The sequence below is a fragment of the Megalopta genalis genome, chromosome 8, assembly GCF_051020955.1.
Source record: "Megalopta genalis isolate 19385.01 chromosome 8, iyMegGena1_principal, whole genome shotgun sequence".
Classification (NCBI taxonomy): Eukaryota; Metazoa; Arthropoda; class Insecta; order Hymenoptera; family Halictidae; genus Megalopta; species Megalopta genalis.
This window is the reverse complement of record NC_135020.1, coordinates 8,817,752-8,832,877: the sequence shown is the minus strand read 5'-3', so window position 1 is coordinate 8,832,877 and position 15,126 is coordinate 8,817,752.

Genomic DNA, 15,126 nt, shown 5'->3' with positions numbered 1-15,126 from the left:
ACGAACAACGAACAACGAACAACGAACAACGAACAACGAACAACGAACAACGAACAACGAACAACGAACAACGAACAACGAACAACGAACAACGAACAACGAACAACGAACAACGAACAACGAAGAACAAGCAACAAACAACGAAGAACAAGCAACAAACAACGAAGAACAAACAACAAACAACGAAGAACGAACAACAAACAACGAAGAACGAACAACAAACAACGAAGAACGAACAACAAACAACGAAGAACGAACAACAAACAACGAAGAACGAACAACAAACAACGAAGAACGAACAACAAACAACGAAGAACGAACAACAAACAACGAAGAACGAACAACAAACAACGAAGAACGAACAACAAACAACGAAGAACAAACAACGAAGAACAAACAACGAAGAACAAACAACGAAGAACAAACAACGAAGAACAAACAACAAACAACAAACAACAAACAACAAACAACAAACAACAAACAACAAACAACAAACAACAAACAACAAACAACAAACAACAAACAACAAACAACAAACAACAAACAACAAACAACAAACAACAAACAACAAACAACAAACAACAAACAACAAACAACAAACAACAAACAACAAACAACAAACAACAAACAACAAACAACAAACAACAAACAACAAACAACAAACAACAAACAACAAACAACAAACAACAAACAACAAACAACAAACAACAACAACAAACAACAAACAACAAACAACAAACAACAAACAACAAACAACAAACAACAAACAACAAACAACAACAACAAACACAAACAACAAACAACAAACAACAAACAACAAACAACAAACAACAAACAACAAACAACAAACAACAAACAACAAACAACAAACAACAAACAACAAACAACAAACACAAACAACAAACAACAAACAACAAACAACAAACAACAAACAACAAACAACAAACAACAAACAACAAACACACACAACAAACAACAAACAACAAACAACAAACAACAACAACAAACAACAAACAACAAACAACAAACAACAAACAACAAACAACAAACAACAAACAACAAACCACAAACAACAAACAACAAACAACAAACAACAAACAACAAACAACAAACAACAACAACAACAAACAACAAACAACAAACAACAAACAACAAACAACAAACAACAAACAACAAACACAAACAACAAACAACAAACAACAAACAACAAACAACAAACAACAAACAACAAACAACAAACAACAAACAACAAACAACAAACAACAAACAACAAACAACAAACAACAAACAACAAACAACAAACAACAAACAACAAACAACAAACAACAAACAACAAACAACAAACAACAAACAACAAACAACAAACAACAAACAACAAACAACAAACAACAAACAACAAACAACAAACAACAAACAACAAACAACAAACAACAAACAACAAACAACAAACAACAAACAACAAACAACAAACAACAAACAACAAACAACAAACAACAACAACAAACAACAAACAACAAACAACAAACAACAAACAACAAACAACAAACAACAAACAACAAACAACAAACAACAAACAACAAACAACAAACAACAAACAACAAACAACAAACAACAAACAACAAACAACAAACAACAAACAACAAACAACAAACAACAAACAACAAACAACAAACAACAAACAACAAACAACAAACAACAAACAACAAACAACAAACAACAAACAACAACAACAAACAACAAACAACAAACAACAAACAACAAACAACAAACAACAAACAACAAACAACAAACAACAAACAACAAACAACAAACAACAAACAACAAACAACAAACAACAAACAACAAACAACAAACAACAAACAACAAACAACAAACAACAAACAACAAACAACAAACAACAAACAACAAACAACAAACAACAAGCAACAAGCAACAAGCAACAAACAACAAACAACAAACAACAAACAACAAACAACAAACAACAAACAACAAACAACAAACAACAAACAACAAACAACAAACAACAAACAACAAACAACAAACAACAAACAACAAACAACAAACAACAAACAACAAACAACAAACAACAAGCAACAAACAACAAACAACAAACAACAAACAACAAGCAACAAGCAACAAGCAACAAACAACAAACAACAAACAACAAACAACAAACAACAAACAACAAACAACAAACAACAAACAACAAACAACAAACAACAAACAACAAACAACAAACAACAAACAACAAACAACGAAGAACAAACAACAAACAACAAACAACAAACAACGAAGAACAAACAACGAAGAACAAACAACGAAGAACAAACAACAAACAACAAACAACAAACAACGAAGAACAAACAACAAACAACGAAGAACAAGCAACAAACAACGAAGAACAAGCAACAAACAACGAAGAACAAACAACAAACAACAAACAACAACCAACGAAGAACAAACAACAACCAACGAAGAACAAACAACAAACAACGAAGAACAAACAACAAACAACGAAGAACAAGCAACAAACAACGAAGAACAAACAACAAACAACGAAGAACAAGCAACAAACAACGAAGAACAAGCAACAAACATCGAAGAACAAGCAACAAACAACGAAGAACAAACAACAAACAACGAAGAACAAACAACAAACAACAAACAACAAACAACAAACAACAAACAACAAACAACAAACAACAAACAACAAACAACAAACAACAAACAACAAACAACAAACAACAAACAACAAACAACAAACAACAAACAACAAACAACAAACAACAAACAACAAACAACAAACAACAAACAACAAACAACAAACAACAAACAAACAACAAACAACAAACAACAAACAACAAACAACAAACAACAAACAACAAACAACAAACAACAAACAACAAACAACAAACAACAAACATCAAACAACAAACAACAAACAACAAACAACAAACAACGAACAACGAACAACGAACAACGAACAACGAACAACGAACAACGAACAACGAACAACGAACAACGAACAACGAACAACGAACAACGAACAACGAACAACGAACAACGAACAACGAACAACGAACAACGAACAACGAACAACGAACAACGAACAACGAACAACGAACAACGAACAACGAACAACGAACAACGAACAACGAACAACGAACAACGAACAACGAACAACGAACAACGAACAACGAACAACGAACAACGAACAACGAACAACGAACAACGAACAACGAACAACGAACAACGAACAACGAACAACGAACAACGAACAACGAACAACGAACAACGAACAACGAACAACGAACAACGAACAACGAACAACGAACAACGAACAACGAACAACGAACAACGAACAACGAACAACGAACAACGAACAACGAACAACGAACAACGAACAACGAACAACGAACAACGAACAACGAACAACGAACAACGAACAACGAACAACGAACAACGAACAACGAACAACGAACAACGAACAACGAACAACGAACAACGAACAACGAACAACGAACAACGAACAACGAACAACGAACAACGAACAACGAACAACGAACAACGAACAACGAACAACGAACAACGAACAACGAACAACGAACAACGAACAACGAACAACGAACAACGAACAACGAACAACGAACAACGAACAACGAACAACGAACAACGAACAACGAACAACGAACAACGAACAACGAACAACGAACAACGAACAACGAACAACGAACAACGAACAACGAACAACCAACAACAAACAACAAACAACAAACAACAAACAACAAACAACAAACAACAAACAACAAACAACAAACAACAAACAACAAACAACAAACAACAAACAACAAACAACAAACAACAAACAACAAACAACAAACAACAAACAACAAACAACAAACAACAAACAACAAACAACAAACAACAAACAACAAACAACAAACAACAAACAACAAACAACAAACAACAAACAACAAACAACAAACAACAAACAACAAACAACAAACAACAAACAACAAACAACAAACAACAAACAACAAACAACAAACAACAAACAACAAACAACAAACAACAAACAACAAACAACAAACAACAAACAACAAACAACAAACAACAAACAACAAACAACAAACAACAAACAACAAACAACAAACAACAAACAACAAACAACAAACAACAAACAACAAACAACAAACAACAAACAACAAACAACAAACAACAAACAACAAACAACAAACAACAAACAACAAACAACAAACAACAAACAACAAACAACAAACAACAAACAACAAACAACAAACAACAAACAACAAACAACAAACAACAAACAACAAACAACAAACAACAAACAACAAACAACAAACAACAAACAACAAACAACAAACAACAAACAACAAACAACAAACAACAAACAACAAACAACAAACAACAAACAACAAACAACAAACAACAAACAACAAACAACAAACAACAAACAACAAACAACAAACAACAAACAACAAACAACAAACAACAAACAACAAACAACAAACAACAAACAACAAACAACAAACAACAAACAACAAACAACAAACAACAAACAACAAACAACAAACAACAAACAACAAACAACAAACAACAAACAACAAACAACAAACAACAAACAACAAACAACAAACAACAAACAACAAACAACAAACAACAAACAACAAACAACAAACAACAAACAACAAACAACAAACAACAAACAACAAACAACAAACAACAAACAACAAACAACAAACAACAAACAACAAACAACAAACAACAAACAACAAACAACAAACAACAAACAACAAACAACAAACAACAAACAACAAACAACAAACAACAAACAACAAACAACAAACAACAAACAACAAACAACAAACAACAAACAACAAACAACAAACAACAAACAACAAACAACAAACAACAAACAACAAACAACAAACAACAAACAACAAACAACAAACAACAAACAACAAACAACAAACAACAAACAACAAACAACAAACAACAAACAACAAACAACAAACAACAAACAACAAACAACAAACAACAAACAACAAACAACAAACAACAAACAACAAACAACAAACAACAAACAACAAACAACAAACAACAAACAACAAACAACAAACAACAAACAACAAACAACAAACAACAAACAACAAACAACAAACAACAAACAACAAACAACAAACAACAAACAACAAACAACAAACAACAAACAACAAACAACAAACAACAAACAACAACCAACAAACAACAAACAACAAACAACAAACAACAAACAACAAACAACAAACAACAAACAACAAACAACAAACAACAAACAACAAACAACAAACAACAAACAACAAACAACAAACAACAAACAACAAACAACAAACAACAAACAACAAACAACAAACAACAAACAACAAACAACAAACAACGAAGAACAAACAACAAATAACAAACAACGAAGAACAAACAACAAACAACGAAGAACAAACAACAAACAACAAACAACGAAGAACAAACAACAAACAACAAACAACGAAGAACAAACAACAAACAACGAAGAACAAACAACAAACAACGAAGAACAAACAACAAACAACGAAGAACAAACAACAAACAACGAAGAACAAACAACAAACAACGAAGAACAAACAACAAACAACGATGAACAAACAACAAACAACGAAGAACAAACAACAAACAACGAAGAACAAACAACAAACAACGAAGAACAAACAACAAACAACGAAGAACAAACAACAAACAACGAAGAACAAACAACAAACAACGAAGAACAAACAACAAACAAAGAACAACAAACAACAAACAACGAAGAACAAACAACAAACAACGAAGAACAAACAACGAAGAACAAACAACGAAGAACAAACAACAAACAACGAAGAACAAACAACGAAGAACAAACAACGAAGAACAAACAACGAAGAACAAACAACGAAGAACGAACAACGAAGAACAAACAACGAAGAACAAACAACGAACAACGAACAACGAACAACGAACAACGAACAACGAACAACGAACAACGAACAACGAACAACGAACAACGAACAACGAACAACGAACAACGAACAACGAACAACGAACAACGAACAACGAACAACGAACAACGAACAACGAACAACGAACAACGAACAACGAACAACGAACAACGAACAACGAACAACGAACAACGAACAACGAACAACGAACAACGAACAACGAACAACGAACAACGAACAACGAACAACGAAGAACAAGCAACAAACAACGAAGAACAAGCAACAAACAACGAAGAACAAACAACAAACAACGAAGAACGAACAACAAACAACGAAGAACGAACAACAAACAACGAAGAACGAACAACAAACAACGAAGAACGAACAACAAACAACGAAGAACGAACAACAAACAACGAAGAACGAACAACAAACAACGAAGAACGAACAACAAACAACGAAGAACGAACAACAAACAACGAAGAACGAACAACGAAGAACAAACAACGAAGAACAAACAACGAAGAACAAACAACGAAGAACAAACAACAAACAACAAACAACAAACAACAAACAACAAACAACAAACAACAAACAACAAACAACAAACAACAAACAACAAACAACAAACAACAAACAACAAACAACAAACAACAAACAACAAACAACAAACAACAAACAACAAACAACAAACAACAAACAACAAACAACAAACAACAAACAACAAACAACAAACAACAAACAACAAACAACAAACAACAAACAACAAACAACAAACAACAAACAACAAACAACAAACAACAAACAACAAACAACAAACAACAAACAACAAACAACAAACAACAAACAACAAACAACAAACAACAAACAACAAACAACAACCAACAAACAACAAACAACAAACAACAAACAACAAACAACAAACAACAAACAACAAACAACAAACAACAAACAACAAACAACAAACAACAAACAACAAACAACAAACAACAAACAACAAACAACAAACAACAAACAACAAACAACAAACAACAAACAACAAACAACAAACAACAAACAACGAAGAACAAACAACAAATAACAAACAACGAAGAACAAACAACAAACAACGAAGAACAAACAACAAACAACAAACAACGAAGAACAAACAACAAACAACAAACAACGAAGAACAAACAACAAACAACGAAGAACAAACAACAAACAACGAAGAACAAACAACAAACAACGAAGAACAAACAACAAACAACGAAGAACAAACAACAAACAACGAAGAACAAACAACAAACAACGATGAACAAACAACAAACAACGAAGAACAAACAACAAACAACGAAGAACAAACAACAAACAACGAAGAACAAACAACAAACAACGAAGAACAAACAACAAACAACGAAGAACAAACAACAAACAACGAAGAACAAACAACAAACAAAGAACAACAAACAACAAACAACGAAGAACAAACAACAAACAACGAAGAACAAACAACGAAGAACAAACAACGAAGAACAAACAACAAACAACGAAGAACAAACAACGAAGAACAAACAACGAAGAACAAACAACGAAGAACAAACAACGAAGAACGAACAACGAAGAACAAACAACGAAGAACAAACAACGAACAACGAACAACGAACAACGAACAACGAACAACGAACAACGAACAACGAACAACGAACAACGAACAACGAACAACGAACAACGAACAACGAACAACGAACAACGAACAACGAACAACGAACAACGAACAACGAACAACGAACAACGAACAACGAACAACGAACAACGAACAACGAACAACGAACAACGAACAACGAACAACGAACAACGAACAACGAACAACGAACAACGAACAACGAACAACGAACAACGAAGAACAAGCAACAAACAACGAAGAACAAGCAACAAACAACGAAGAACAAACAACAAACAACGAAGAACGAACAACAAACAACGAAGAACGAACAACAAACAACGAAGAACGAACAACAAACAACGAAGAACGAACAACAAACAACGAAGAACGAACAACAAACAACGAAGAACGAACAACAAACAACGAAGAACGAACAACAAACAACGAAGAACGAACAACAAACAACGAAGAACGAACAACGAAGAACAAACAACGAAGAACAAACAACGAAGAACAAACAACGAAGAACAAACAACAAACAACAAACAACAAACAACAAACAACAAACAACAAACAACAAACAACAAACAACAAACAACAAACAACAAACAACAAACAACAAACAACAAACAACAAACAACAAACAACAAACAACAAACAACAAACAACAAACAACAAACAACAAACAACAAACAACAAACAACAAACAACAAACAACAAACAACAAACAACAAACAACAAACAACAAACAACAAACAACAAACAACAAACAACAAACAACAAACAACAAACAACAAACAACAAACAACAAACAACAAACAACAAACAACAAACAACAAACAACAAACAACAAACAACAAACAACAAACAACAAACAACAAACAACAAACAACAAACAACAAACAACAAACAACAAACAACAAACAACAAACAACAAACAACAAACAACAAACAACAAACAACAAACAACAAACAACAAACAACAAACAACAAACAACAAACAACAAACAACAAACAACAAACAACAAACAACAAACAACAAACAACAAACAACAAACAACAAACAACAAACAACAAACAACAAACAACAAACAACAAACAACAAACAACAAACAACAAACAACAAACAACAAACAACAAACAACAAACAACAAACAACAAACAACAAACAACAAACAACAAACAACAAACAACAAACAACAAACAACAAACAACAAACAACAAACAACAAACAACAAACAACAAACAACAAACAACAAACAACAAACAACAAACAACAAACAACAAACAACAAACAACAAACAACAAACAACAAACAACAAACAACAAACAACAAACAACAAACAACAAACAACAAACAACAAACAACAAACAACAAACAACAAACAACAAACAACAAACAACAAACAACAAACAACAAACAACAAACAACAAACAACAAACAACAAACAACAAACAACAAACAACAAACAACAAACAACAAACAACAAACAACAAACAACAAACAACAAACAACAAACAACAAACAACAAACAACAAACAACAAACAACAAACAACAAACAACAAACAACAAACAACAAACAACAAACAACAAACAACAAACAACAAACAACAAACAACAAACAACAAACAACAAACAACAAACAACAAACAACAAACAACAAACAACAAACAACAAACAACAAACAACAAACAACAAACAACAAACAACAAACAACAAACAACAAACAACAAACAACAAACAACAAACAACAAACAACAAACAACAAACAACAAACAACAAACAACAAACAACAAACAACAAACAACAAACAACAAACAACAAACAACAAACAACAAACAACAAACAACAAACAACAAACAACAAACAACAAACAACAAACAACAAACAACAAACAACAAACAACAAACAACAAACAACAAACAACAAACAACAAACAACAAACAACAAACAACAAACAACAAACAACAAACAACAAACAACAAACAACAAACAACAAACAACAAACAACAAACAACAAACAACAAACAACAAACAACAAACAACAAACAACAAACAACAAACAACAAACAACAAACAACAAACAACAAACAACAAACAACAAACAACAAACAACAAACAACAAACAACAAACAACAAACAACAAACAACAAACAACAAACAACAAACAACAAACAACAAACAACAAACAACAAACAACAAACAACAAACAACAAACAACAAACAACAAACAACAAACAACAAACAACAAACAACAAACAACAAACAACAAACAACAAACAACAAACAACAAACAACAAACAACAAACAACAAACAACAAACAACAAACAACAAACAACAAACAACAAACAACAAACAACAAACAACAAACAACAAACAACAAACAACAAACAACAAACAACAAACAACAAACAACAAACAACAAACAACAAACAACAAACAACAAACAACAAACAACAAACAACAAACAACAAACAACAAACAACAAACAACAAACAACAAACAACAAACAACAAACAACAAACAACAAACAACAAACAACAAACAACAAACAACAAACAACAAACAACAAACAACAAACAACAAACAACAAACAACAAACAACAAACAACAAACAACAAACAACAAACAACAAACAACAAACAACAAACAACAAACAACAAACAACAAACAACAAACAACAAACAACAAACAACAAACAACAAACAACAAACAACAAACAACAAACAACAAACAACAAACAACAAACAACAAACAACAAACAACAAACAACAAACAACAAACAACAAACAACAAACAACAAACAACAAACAACAAACAACAAACAACAAACAACAAACAACAAACAACAAACAACAAACAACAAACAACAAACAACAAACAACAAACAACAAACAACAAACAACAAACAACAAACAACAAACAACAAACAACAAACAACAAACAACAAACAACAAACAACAAACAACAAACAACAAACAACAAACAACAAACAACAAACAACAAACAACAAACAACAAACAACAAACAACAAACAACAAACAACAAACAACAAACAACAAACAACAAACAACAAACAACAAACAACAAACAACAAACAACAAACAACAAACAACAAACAACAAACAACAAACAACAAACAACAAACAACAAACAACAAACAACAAACAACAAACAACAAACAACAAACAACAAACAACAAACAACAAACAACAAACAACAAACAACAAACAACAAACAACAAACAACAAACAACAAACAACAAACAACAAACAACAAACAACAAACAACAAACAACAAACAACAAACAACAAACAACAAACAACAAACAACAAACAACAAACAACAAACAACAAACAACAAACAACAAACAACAAACAACAAACAACAAACAACAAACAACAAACAACAAACAACAAACAACAAACAACAAACAACAAACAACAAACAACAAACAACAAACAACAAACAACAAACAACAAACAACAAACAACAAACAACAAACAACAAACAACAAACAACAAACAACAAACAACAAACAACAAACAACAAACAACAAACAACAAACAACAAACAACAAACAACAAACAACAAACAACAAACAACAAACAACAAACAACAAACAACAAACAACAAACAACAAACAACAAACAACAAACAACAAACAACAAACAACAAACAACAAACAACAAACAACAAACAACAAACAACAAACAACAAACAACAAACAACAAACAACAAACAACAAACAACAAACAACAAACAACAAACAACAAACAACAAACAACAAACAACAAACAACAAACAACAAACAACAAACAACAAACAACAAACAACAAACAACAAACAACAAACAACAAACAACAAACAACAAACAACAAACAACAAACAACAAACAACAAACAACAAACAACAAACAACAAACAACAAACAACAAACAACAAACAACAAACAACAAACAACGAACAACAAACAACAAACAACGAACAACAAACAACAAACAACGAACAACAAACAACAAACAACGAACAACAAACAACGAACAACGAACAACGGACAACGAACAACGAACAACGGACAACAAACAACGAACAACGAACAACAAACAACGAAGAACAAACAACAAATAACAAACAACGAAGAACAAACAACAAACAACGAAGAACAAACAACAAACAACAAACAACGAAGAACAAACAACAAACAACAAACAACGAAGAACAAACAACAAACAACGAAGAACAAACAACAAACAACGAAGAACGAACAACAAACAACGAAGAACGAACAACAAACAACGAAGAACGAACAACAAACAACGAAGAACGAACAACAAACAACGAAGAACAAACAACGAAGAACAAACAACGAAGAACAAACAACGAAGAACAAACAACGAAGAACAAACAACAAACAACAAACAACAAACAACAAACAACAAACAACAAACAACAAACAACAAACAACAAACAACAAACAACAAACAACAAACAACAAACAACAAACAACAAACAACAAACAACAAACAACAAACAACAAACAACAAACAACAAACAACAAACAACAAACAACAAACAACAAACAACAAACAACAAACAACAAACAACAAACAACAAACAACAAACAACAAACAACAAACAACAAACAACAAACAACAAACAACAAACAACAAACAACAAACAACAAACAACAAACAACAAACAACAAACAACAAACAACAAACAACAAACAACAAACAACAAACAACAAACAACAAACAACAAACAACAAACAACAAACAACAAACAACAAACAACAAACAACAAACAACAAACAACAAACAACAAACAACAAACAACAAACAACAAACAACAAACAACAAACAACAAACAACAAACAACAAACAACAAACAACAAACAACAAACAACAAACAACAAACAACAAACAACAAACAACAAACAACAAACAACAAACAACAAACAACAAACAACAAACAACAAACAACAAACAACAAACAACAAACAACAAACAACAAACAACAAACAACAAACAACAAACAACAAACAACAAACAACAAACAACAAACAACAAACAACAAACAACAAACAACAAACAACAAACAACAAACAACAAACAACAAACAACAAACAACAAACAACAAACAACAAACAACAAACAACAAACAACAAACAACAAACAACAAACAACAAACAACAAACAACAAACAACAAACAACAAACAACAAACAACAAACAACAAACAACAAACAACAAACAACAAACAACAAACAACAAACAACAAACAACAAACAACAAACAACAAACAACAAACAACAAACAACAAACAACAAACAACAAACAACAAACAACAAACAACAAACAACAAACAACAAACAACAAACAACAAACAACAAACAACAAACAACAAACAACAAACAACAAACAACAAACAACAAACAACAAACAACAAACAACAAACAACAAACAACAAACAACAAACAACAAACAACAAACAACAAACAACAAACAACAAACAACAAACAACAAACAACAAACAACAAACAACAAACAACAAACAACAAACAACAAACAACAAACAACAAACAACAAACAACAAACAACAAACAACAAACAACAAACAACGAAGAACAAACAACAAACAACAAACAACGAAGAACAAACAACAAACAACGAAGAACAAGCAACAAACAACGAAGAACAAACAACAAACAACGAAGAACAAACAACAAACAACGAAGAACAAACAACAAACAACGAAGAACAAACAACAAACAACGAAGAACAAACAACAACCAACGAAGAACAAACAACAAACAACGAAGAACAAACAACAAACAACGAAGAACAAACAACAAACAACGAAGAACAAGCAACAAACAACGAAGAACAAGCAACAAACATCGAAGAACAAGCAACAAACAACGAAGAACAAGCAACAAACAACGAAGAACAAACAACAAACAACGAAGAACAAACAACAAACAACGAAGAACAAACAACGAAGAACAAACAACGAAGAACAAACAACGAAGAACAAACAACAAACAACGAAGAACAAACAACGAAGAACAAACAACGAAGAACAAACAACGAACAACGAACAACAAGCAACAAGCAACAAGCAACAAGCAACAAGCAACAAGCAACAAGCAACAAGCAACAAGCAACAAGCAACAAGCAACAAGCAACAAGCAACAAGCAACAAGCAACAAGCAACAAGCAACAAGCAACAAGCAACAAGCAACAAGCAACAAGCAACAAGCAACAAGCAACAAGCAACAAGCAACAAGCAACAAACAACAAACAACAAGCAACAAGCAACAAACAACAAACAACAAACAACAAACAACAAACAACAAACAACGAACAACAAACAACAAACAACAAACAACGAAGAACAAACAACGAAGAACAAACAACAAACAACGAAGAACAAACAACGAAGAACAAACAACGAAGAACAAACAACGAAGAACAAACAACGAAGAACAAACAACAAACAACAAACAACAAACAACAAACAACAAACAACAAACAACAAACAACAAACAACAAACAACAAACAACAAACAACAAACAACAAACAACAAACAACAAACAACAAACAACAAACAACAAACAACAAACAACAAACAACAAACAACAAACAACAAACAACAAACAACAAACAACAAACAACAAACAACAAACAACAAACAACAAACAACAAACAACAAACAACAAACAACAAACAACAAACAACAAACAACAAACAACAAACAACAAACAACAAACAACAAACAACAAACAACAAACAACAAACAACAAACAACAAACAACAAACAACAAACAACAAACAACAAACAACAAACAACAAACAACAAACAACAAACAACAAACAACAAACAACAAACAACAAACAACAAACAACAAACAACAAACAACAAACAACAAACAACAAACAACAAACAACAAACAACAAACAACAAACAACAAACAACAAACAACAAACAACAAACAACAAACAACAAACAACAAACAACAAACAACAAACAACAAACAACAAACAACAAACAACAAACAACAAACAACAAACAACAAACAACAAACAACAAACAACAAACAACAAACAACAAACAACAAACAACAAACAACAAACAACAAACAACAAACAACAAACAACAAACAACAAACAACAAACAACAAACAACAAACAACAAACAACAAACAACAAACAACAAACAACAAACAACAAACAACAAACAACAAACAACAAACAACAAACAACAAACAACAAACAACAAACAACAAACAACAAACAACAAACAACAAACAACAAACAACAAACAACAAACAACAAACAACAAACAACAAACAACAAACAACAAACAACAAACAACAAACAACAAACAACAAACAACAAACAACAAACAACAAACAACAAACAACAAACAACAAACAACAAACAACAAACAACAAACAACAAACAAC